The sequence below is a fragment of the Pongo abelii genome, chromosome 13 (genome assembly GCF_028885655.2).
Source record: "Pongo abelii isolate AG06213 chromosome 13, NHGRI_mPonAbe1-v2.0_pri, whole genome shotgun sequence".
In the NCBI taxonomy this organism is placed as follows: domain Eukaryota; kingdom Metazoa; phylum Chordata; class Mammalia; order Primates; family Hominidae; genus Pongo; species Pongo abelii.
The window spans coordinates 16,708,945-16,720,649 of record NC_071998.2 but is presented as its reverse complement, the minus strand read 5'-3'; positions in this window follow the sequence as shown (position 1 = coordinate 16,720,649).

Sequence of the window (11,705 nt, the reverse complement as noted above, 5' to 3'; positions counted from 1 at the left end):
ACATCCGTGTGTGTTAAGGCACTTCCCATAGCATCTGCGACACAGAACAGCGGCAGCTGTGCTCTTCGTGGTCCCTGCACACAGACCCACAGCAGAATGTTGTGTGTTTTTTTTATATAAAAAAGGCTTTGAAAATGTCCCACAGCTTCCTCAGTAACTGACTGTCAAAAGGGGCAGCCTTCAAAAGTAGAATTCTGGCAAATGTCTTCAAAAGACACAAAATTCTGGCAATGGGCACATTTCCCCCTCCCACCTTGCTCTTCTGGATGGATCCATTCTCTCCCACAGCATAGTCATTTTCTTCCACTCCACAGTAAAAATTGTCCTTCTACTGGCAAGAGTGACATAAGTGATATGCGGAAATTTCTTTCCAAGACTGCTTGGAGAAGCTTCCTCTGCCTGCTTCTCTTTGGCCACCTCCAGGGCTGCTCTGTCATCCCCAACAGCATGGACCTCACTGCAGTCACTCTGGAAGCTTCCCTCTAAAGGAAGCTTGTGCAGGAAACATCATGCATCGAGCAGCATGGGGACAGGGGCTGGCCAGCTGGGCAGGGCTCACACTCCTGACACCCAGACTCCAGGATACTCCTCTGTCCCCACCCAGGGCAGATCCCTGCCCTAAAAGTTTTCCCTCTCATGTCCAGCAAATGCTGCACGGAGCCCTGGAATTCTATGTGGAAAGCTAGGAAGAGGGAGGGCTGAAATGAGGATGTAATCACCCTTTCCAAAGAGGTCAGTCCAGTACTACCCTGTGCCTCTGGGCAAGCTCTCCAGGCTGAGGGAACAGGAGCAGGGGTTATGTTGGGTGAAGGTGGAAATGAGGGACCTCCCAGGAAGTGTAGAATATTCCACTACGGACACCTCATACCCTTCCAGGATTAGACCTTGAGGCCTGGAGATCCCCAGGCAATTAGTATTGAAGGTCAAAAGGCCAATGACAGGAATAGGAAGGCCCACTGTGTCATTCACAAAGCACTTCCAAACCCATCACCACAGGTGACCGTCACAACAACCCTGTGAGACCTGCAGGGCAGGGGCTCTCACAAAGGAGGTGTCGGGAATGTCAAGATTTTAACACCTTCTCCAAGTCAGGCTCAGGAAATGCTGTCCCAGCACTGACCTATATTCCCTATGCTTCCTCCCACAAAACAGCTTAGGGTGACTGCCAACTTGTGGGCAGAGACCCTCACTTTCCATTCCCCATGGGGGCTGTGCAGTGGGGAGGACAAGGCCCCCTCCTCTGACTGTCTTCTCCAAGACCCTGTTTTCTGAGGAAGGTCACTCTGGGAACTATTGGCCTCTGCAGATGGGGGCCGGGACCATGTGGAAAGATGACGTGAAGGTCACACCTGGCAGGGACCAGCGCTGGAGGGCAAACCTCACCTTTAAAAACTCACACTTTTTATTTTAAATTTATTTTTATTTTTAATTTCTATGAGTACATAGTAGGTGTATATATTTATGGGGTACATGAGATAGTTTGACACAGGCATGCAATGTGTAATAATCACATCAGGGTAAATGGGACATTCATCACCTCAAGCAAGGGAAATGCCAGATGCTTATAAAACCATCAGATCATGTGAGAACTCACTTAATATCATGAGAACAGCATGGGGGAAACTGCCGCCATGATTCAGTTACCTCTCACTGGGTCCCTCCCATGACACATGAAGATTATGGAAATTACAGTTCGAGATGAGATTTGGGTGGCAACACAGCCAAACCATATCACCTTATAAAATTAATAATGTGGAAATAGCAGTGGGCCTGAGGCCTGGCCCCTGCCCTTTGATGCCCCCTCTTGGGGAGGGCCTGGCTTCTGTGCCATGCAGAAACTTCCCCGTGCTTCTTGTGGGCTTGGGGTGAGCCAGGTCCTCCTGGGGGAGCTGGGCACTGTGGGACAGGAGGGTCCCTGCCCTGCGGTCTCCATTTGCCTCCTTACCCCATCAACGAAACACCAGAGGGGCCAACACAACAAACCTCAATGCATGGCCCTTCCTGGATCATAGGTGCGCAGGGCCCCCTGAGCTGCCCTGGGGCAGAACACTGGGCAGTGGCCAGTGCTTCCTCAACAACTCCCCCATGCACAGATGCCTGGTGGACACACTTCCTTTAACCCTGCTCAGCTGGAGCTCAGCCCTCCTCCTAGTACCTCTGCCTCCTCCTCCAGGGCAGGAAAAGAAAACCCAACTCCAAACCCATGGAGAATCCCCATCTTGGGCGAGGCCCTGGCTGAGACTCAACCTCTTGTCAGCCCCTCGAGGAGCTCCATCTTTCCCTGTTTCCCTGCCCCATGGGACCCTGGGCCTCTGGGAAAGAGTTAAGAGTGTCGTCCGCTCAGCAGGTACCGCATGATCTTTGTGAAGGATTTGTGTTATACTTGCTCCTGGTGGGATAGGAGCCTCCGGAGCTGGGCAGTATTTGGGCTGCAGAAAACTGAGAAGCCCCCGACCCATCATGCATCAGAGCCCACCCTCTAGATGTGGAGCCGTCAGCTGGAAGAGCTGGGCAGTGGCAGGGGACCCGTGACCCTGAGGCCTTCCTCCCTTCCATCAGGTGACCCTACCATGTGGCCTCAGCTCTAGGGAGCTGGGCCCTAGCTGGAGGCACTGCACAGCAGCATCCTGGGTAAAGGTGCCAGGAGGGCAGGCCTGCCTTTGAGGCTGTGAGGCAGGGCTGAGGCAGGCAGTGGCCAATGGAGGGAATGGGGTGGGTGCTGAGGGGCTACATGGCCATCTCCTAGACATGGGGTCGGGCTGGGGGACATGGGATGGGCAGACACTGCCATCTAGACTTCATTGGCCCATCTGTGGGCTGGGAGGGCAGCTGGGAATGTGGCCAGCTGGGAAGTAGGAGGACTCTTGGGGAAGTGACAGTCACCTGCATGAACTCAGGGCTAGAGGGCTGTGGCTCTGGGACACACAGGGTGGCCAGGGGGAGGCTGCCGTGCCCTCTGCTGTTGGGGATGAAAGGTGTCTGCCTTGAAGTGAAAGGGTCCCTGTTCAGCTCTGGGCTCCTGTGGGACCCTCAGCAGGGATGTCCTGAAGCCTCCTAAAAAGCTGGAATGCAAGGAAGGTGCCTTGCCTGGATGTCAGGATCACCCAGCCAGGGTGGCCTTCCCATGACCTGACTGTGTGTGGCCCTGGGGGTTGCCGTCCGCCTACCCTGCAGGGAGTGCCTCTCCTCGGCCATCAGCTGATCCAGTGCCTAGGTGTCTTCCTCTGGCAGATACAGGAGGAGGATGGCAGTTAGGCAGCTCATGTCCCTGTGGTAGCCCACCTCCTGCAAGAGCCAGAGTCACCATGGAAGCATGTCACCTGAGAGGGCTGAGGCCATCTGGGAGGACTCATGTCACTGGAGAGGACAGAGGTCACCTGGGAGACCTCCCTCAGGCCCTAGGGGATTTAGGGTGCAGACTCTGCACCCCTCCCCTGACCCTGGGCATGAGGACTAAGCAAGTCCCCCAGAACTCAGTTGAAAAGGGACCTGGAGGGACTTCTGCAGTGAGTGTCCAAACTCACATGGTCCAAAGGGGCACGGGGAAGGATCATTCAAGTCCCCTATCCTGGGCCAGGCTGGGAAGGCCAGTGTGCCAGGCCTGGGGCAGCACCTGTGAACTGCACCCACCACAAGGGTAGGCAGTGGGCCACTGATCACCACATAGTGGGTCCTGTGATGGCCCAGGGGCTGCCTGACAGGCACAGGAGGGTGGCTGGGTCCAGACCCCATGTGCGCAGCCCATGGAGTGATCTCAGTGGCTCTCCCTGCCTGGAATGGTCTGGGAAGTGGGGGCCAAGCAGGAACAGCCACCTGGGTGACCTCCTCCCTGTCTACTGTGCTCCTACATGGTTAAGGCAAAGGGGAAATTGGATCCCTGACAGGTTTCCAATAAAAAGCCTTCCTCAGGTTGCAAACTGATTTCATGAAAAGAGCCTGGCCCCATCAGGCACCTCAGCAACTTGTCAAACATGTCTCCTGCAAGGACTATCCTGTGTGCAACACTGCTAAGCTCCTTGTTTGGGGCAACACCAGGAGGGGAGGGTCATTTCTTCTTCTGAGACATGGTGGTTGAGTCCAGGTGACATCAACAGTCTGGGCCCTGACCCCTTTCCATCTCAGCGGGACCCCTTGAAACACCAGCTTCCCTTCCTTGCTTGGGTGTCCACGCCAGCAGTTCTACCTACTACATTATTACAGCCAGATCAGGATAAATGTCCTCTCTCTGGAATAAATGCAATGACCACTGTTCTTTGAGCATTATTTATCTTAAATTATTGTTTTAATTAGAAATACATCTAACTTATATTAGCCAAATTTCCTTTCAATGTAACCAAATTTATTTTAAATGAAAATTAAATATTTACCTTCTGTTATCAAGCATTCTATGAATACAAAATGTTTATTTTTTTCAACTTTAGAAGAAATTGAAAATGTCTACGTGCTACTAATCTAAAAATACAGGCTCTAGGTTTATATGGTGTTAACCTTTCTTCCAAAATTTAAGGAATAGATATTTAAATGCCATCCACTTTGTTTTAAAATACATAAAATGTTTTAAGATTTTGACCTCACAATTTACAGTAGCACAGCTACTCCGTAATGAATAAACCACAAAATAAAAACAAAGAAAGATTCTACAGACCAGTCTAACCAACAATACAATTATAAACTAGTGGTTCAAATAACAAAAACCAATTTCAATGACAAATGCATGGTATGAAAACCCCGCAAAGGTCAAGTAGAATATATTATACTTGAATGAAATTATGAGTTGAGAGTAGGAAATCTATGTTTAACCAAACAAATTAAATAATGTTTATGAGGAAATTATACTGCTAATGTTTTATTATTTGGCAAGCTATTCAGTGGAACACAAAGATATTCTTAATGAAGTCAAAAATATATTTTAAAATGTTACCGAAGTGGATTAAAAAATAATGAGGACATGAATAACTTTAAAAAGTATTCAGCGATAAAGAGAGAAAAATAAATTTACATTTCATGCATACATAAAATATATTTAAAAAGTTGTGTTTTTTGGTTGCTCGAATAAAGGGAGCAGATATTTAAATTCCATGCCTTTCATTTTAAAGTTTAGAAAATGCTTATAGCTTTCCACACTGACATTTATACTAACACAGTTAATCTAATCGAGTGATAACAAAATCAAAACAAGCAGAATTCTCTTGACCAATCTATTTTCTTGATTTTTAAAAGTAAATGTACTCTCAAAGAAACAAAACTATTATTCATGGATTCTGTTATTTGAAAATATTTACTGATCATTTATCTTACACCAAGTGATCTCCAGCTCATGGAAAAATATGTAAAGTTGCCCAGCTTCATTAAGCTTAAACTCTTCTGAAGGAGAAAAGAAGCAATGGAGTAGGGACATTAAAGCAGGAGTGTGGTGATATGGCTGAGACTTCTACTTGTACACTGTAGTAGCTGTGTGGAGAATGGATTGAAAAAAGGGCAATGACAAAAGCTTAAATTACTATCAAATATGGCAATCCTATAATTTTAAGGGTCCTTGAAATAAGAATGTATAATAGTTCTCATTATTTCCCCAAGAAATCTCTGCATTTGGCCTTGTGAGGGAAGCACTATGGTTACCAAGTGGTGGGGCTGGGAAGGTGAATTTGAAACAACATTTGGAATTACTACACTTTAAAGGTAAAGCTGGCAGGAATTCCACACACATCAGATCTGAAAATATGTGTGTGTGTATGTGTGTGTGTGTCTGTGTGTGTTTGTGTGTGTGTGAAGCAGGGAGAGAAAGCAAGAGTGAGAGTGAGCAAGAGAGAGAGGAGAGAGAGGGAGAGAATCAGACAGATACAGAAAGAGAGTGACAGAGCTACAGAGACAGAATTAAAAGGGGACACCAAGAATATTGAGCTGAGAAACTATAAAATGGGAGCTGCCATTAAACAGAATGGGGAAGAGCAAATTTGGGGAGTTTCAGTGGCTCCATATAGACATATTAATTTTGAGATTCCTAACTGACATCCACGTGGATAAGTCAGGGAGTGTTGGGTGTAGTGTCCAGTGTTTAGGTGTAATATGAAATATCAGGAAATTAATGACACAAAAATTAGTAAGAAAGCAAAGATAAGAAAGATAAGAAGTCAAAGTCCTGAGCCTAATGGTCCTCTAACATTTAAAAAATTGTAAAGATGAAACCTGCAAAAAAGGACTAGGGGTAATTATCAAAAACGTGGTGGGGGGAAAGTAGGTTAAGTGTTCTGGAATTCTATAAAAAAAGTTTTACAAAGAGAAGGTGGAGATCAACTGTGTGAAATGCTGCTGATATATAAATTAAGATGAAGGCTGAGGAGTTATGGTTCAATTTATAATTTAACAATATGGATCGCACTTATGTTTTGATACGAGCAGCTTCGTTGGAGTGAGTAGGTGAGAAACCATATTGGAGTGGTTGCTGAAATGAAAGTCTGATCTCTGGATTCTTAAGGAAAAATTTTATTGGACTGCAGAGGCATAAATTTGATTTTTAATTCTGGAGTCAGGATGTGCTCAGTAAACTTGTGCCAATCAATGCCTCCTCACATTTTTTTTTTTTAGCTAGGTATTCTGTTATCTTTTAATAATATAATAATTACCTGCAAAACCTACACCCATTTTGCAGCAAACCACCATGACACATGTATACCTATATAACAAACCTGCATGTTCTGCACATTTATCCCAGAACTTAAAGTATATATACACATATATATACACATATATATGTGTATATATGTATATATACACATATATGTGTATATATGTATATATACACATATATGTGTATATATATGTGTGTGTATATATACACATATATGTGTATATATATGTGTGTGTATATATACATATATGTGTATATATATGTGTGTATATATACACATATGTGTATATATGTATATATATACATATATGTGTATATACGTATATATGTGTGTATATACGTATATATGTGTATATATACGTATATATGTGTATATATACAATATATATGTATATATATACTATATATGATGTATATATATATACATATATAATGTATATATATATACATATATAATGTATATATATACACATATATATATGTATAAAGAAAAAGAAAACGCAGCCAAGTGTGGTGGCTCATGACTGTAATCCCAGCGCTTTGGGAGGCTGAGACAGGTGGACCATCTGAGGTCAGGATTGAGAACAGCCTGGCCAACATGGTGAAACACTGTCTTTACTAAAAATACAAAAATTAGCCGGGCGTGGTGGGGGGCACCTGTACTTCCAGCTACTTGAGAGGCCCAGGCAGGAGAATCACTTGAACCTGGAAGGCAAAGACTGCAGTGAGCTAAGATCATGCCACAGCACTACAGCCTGGGTGACAGGGCGAGACTTTCTCAAAAAGAAAAACAAAAACAAAAAAACACCCATTTAATTGGCAAACGTTATAAAGACTGATACTAGAGGTTGTTGGAGGGGACTTTGTTCCACATAATATTGTGTGAGTTGCCAATGGACAAGTAAGATGGTAAAATGCCTTTGAAAAACTGACCATACCAGCTATACTTAAATATTCAGATACCAAACATCCAGAAATTCCATCTTGTCATTTATTTCCACAAGAAAAAACAAGAGACTTGTATTAAAATATCCATTTCTATTAAAAATAATCACACTAGTTTTCCCGAAATTTTTTTATTAATAGCTCTTGTTTTCAGCAGTACAACTTCTAATATACATGTGTATATACACTTAATATATGTATATATATACACATATACATATATCTAATATACATAATATATATTATATTATATCTAATATACATAATATATATTATATTATATCTAATATACATTATATATTATATTATATCTAATATACATAATATATATTATATTATATCTAATATACATAATATATATTATATTATATCTAATATACATAATATATATTATATTATATCTAATATACATAATATATATTATATTATATCTAATATATATAATATATATTATATTATATCTAATATACATAATATATATTATATTATATCTAATATACATAATATATATTATATTATATCTAATATACATAATATATATTATATATACATATCATTATATATAATATATTATATATATTTATAAATATATATCATATATCATATATCATATATCATATATATGATATATATCATATATAATATTATATATCATATATGATATATGATATATGTATTATATATCATATATCATATGATATATGATATATAATACATATATCATATATTATACAATATATGTCATGTATGATATATAATATATGATATATATTATATATCACTATATAATATATAATGATTATATATAATGATTATATATTATATATCATATATGATATATATTATATATAAACATATAATATATATTATATATTTATTATATATGATATAATATATAATATATAAATATATAATATATATTTATTTATTATAATTTATTATATTGTATATATTTGTAAATATATTTATATATTTTATATATCTATAAATATATTTATATATTTCTATATATTTATAAATATATTTATATAGAAATATATTTATTTTTTATATATTTATAAATATATTTTATATAGATTATATATTGATTATAATTTATTATAATAAATAATTATATATTATATACATAATATATTATACATATATGTATAATATATATAAAAATATATTATCTATTTATATATAATATATATAAAAACGTATATTTATATATCATATATATAAAAATATATATTTACATATAATATATTATATACACTTGTGTATATATACATATGTACACATGTGTATATATACATATATACATGATTTATATGCAAATACATATATGTATATGCATAATATACATATATCTGTGTTGTATATATATAATCTATAATATATTATATGCAAATTATGTATAATTTGCATAGAATACAAATTATACGTATACATATATGTATTTGCATATATGTATATGTATATATGCATATATGTATATGTATATATGCATATATGTATATGTATATATGTATATGTATACAAATTATACATATACATATACTTATTTGCATATAAATTATGTATAATATATACATAATTTATATGCAAATACGTAAATGTATATGTATAATATATATGTGTTGTATATATACATATATAATATATCATATATTACATAATATATGATATATAATATATAATATATTACATATATAATATATAATCTGTTATATATTATATATTATATATATGATATGTTATATATGTATAATATATGTTATATATGTATATATGTCATATATAATATATAATATACAATATATTATATACTATCTAATATAATTTACAATATATTATATACTATATAATATATAATGTATAATATATTATATATTATACATTATATATTATACATTATATATTATATATTATATATTATACATTATATATTATATATTATATATGACATATATAGTATATTGTATATTATATAATATATAAGATATATAATATATAATATATATAATATAGAATATATTATATATATAATATATTATATAATAGCATATAATATATAATATATATTATACAGAATATATAATATATCTTATATATTATATATTATACATAATATATAACATATCTCATATATAATATACTATATATTATATATAACATAGTATATAATGTATAATATATATAATATGTTACATATTATATAATATATTACATATGTATATGTGTATATATTAGACATATATGTATATTATACATATACATATGTGTATATATACACATATGTATATATGTATATATATACCCATATGTATATATGGTATATATATATGCACATGTATATATGTTATATATACACGCACGTGTATGTATGTTATATATACGCACGTGTATGTGTGTTATATATACGCATGTGTATGTGTGTTATATATACGCATGTGTATGTGTGTTATATATATACGCATATGTATGTGTGTTATATATACACATATATATGTATGTTATATATATATGCATATGTATGTATGTATATATACATACGTATGTATCCATACTATATGTATGTATGGATATACTATATGTATGGATGGATATATCCATACTATATGTATGGATGGATATATACATAATGTATGTATGGATGGATATATACATAATATGTGTATGGATGGATATATGCATAATATATGTGTATATATTAGGCAGAGTTTTGCTCTTGTTGCCCAGGCTGGAGGGCAATGGTGCAATCTCGGCTCACTGCCACCTCCACCTCCTGGGTTCAAGTGATTGTTCTGCCTCTGTCTCCCGAGTAGCTGGGACTACAGGCATGTGCCACCATCCTTGGCTAATTTTGTATTTTTGGTAGAGATGGGGTTTCACCATGTTGGTCAGGCTGGTCTCGAACTCCTAACCTCAGGTTATCCACCTGCCTCGGCCTCCCAAAGTGCTGGGATTACAGGTGTGAGCCACTGTGCCCGGCCTATTTTGTATTTTTTAATGTACCACACTCTAAGAACACACATTTTAAATCAATTTGTACATTCGGTGCCTAGAACAAAACCAGCATTTTGTAGATTCCAAGGAATTATTTGTTGTATAAATGGTGAGTAACTTAAATAAGTTATTATTTATAACATCTATATACAAACAATATATTACCTCAGAATACAGTGATAACATTTGTTATGTATAAAATGATTTCAATCTCAGTTAAAAAATATTTTTTGCATGAGTTATTGTCATATACAGATGGTCACATTGTTTTGTTTATATGAAAATGTTTGTAACTACTATGGACACTTTTGTTACTTAAGCCTTTTGGTCTTGCTGCCGTAGCAAATACTGTGCCTCTTAAGAACATGAACATGTTTTACTTCATTTTTTAGCAGATTTCTTAATGAAATATATACCATACTATTTTGTTTAACACATAAGCAGACACCCTGTCAGAAGCAAAGAGACATCTACTCCACCATTACCACCCATCTCTCTGCTAATGTGGCTGCTGAAGATGTTACCTAGAGCAGAGGACTTTGTGTTCAACCTAAGCACTTTATATCCTTTATCTTCAATTGGGTAGGAGATAAAATAATTCAGCAGCAATAAAAGTCACACTTCTTAAAGTTGCAGTCTCACCAATGCACCACAATGTAGCAGTCTGTCTTGTGAGGTATCACCTGGAGTTCTTCATCTCACCACCAAGATGATTAAGGAACAGGGACACACGGGTGAGGTTGGAGTGAAAGTTTAATAAGCAAAAGGAGGAGGTTCTCTGCAGCAGACAAGGGGGTCCGAGTGGATTGCCGTTTTTACAGTTGAATCAAAAAGCTTTTATAAGAAACTCCTCTCTGCTATGTATAAAACTGTCTGCACAATTCCCTTTATATGTCCAGCGGTGCATATGTCTCTAGTCAAGCACAAAGTGGGCTTCTCTTGTTTCTATAACTGGGTTTGTTTTAGGTAAGCCCCCCTCCTCCCTGTGCAAGTTCCCACAGAGGCCACCATGTACATGCCTGAAAAAGGGAGGAAAATTTTTCCTGGGAGCTTGCCAATTACACTAAGGACAGAAGGCATCTGTGCTGGACCCTGCATGCTTATCTGTTCGGGGCTTATCTGTAGGTGCAGTAGTTGTGAT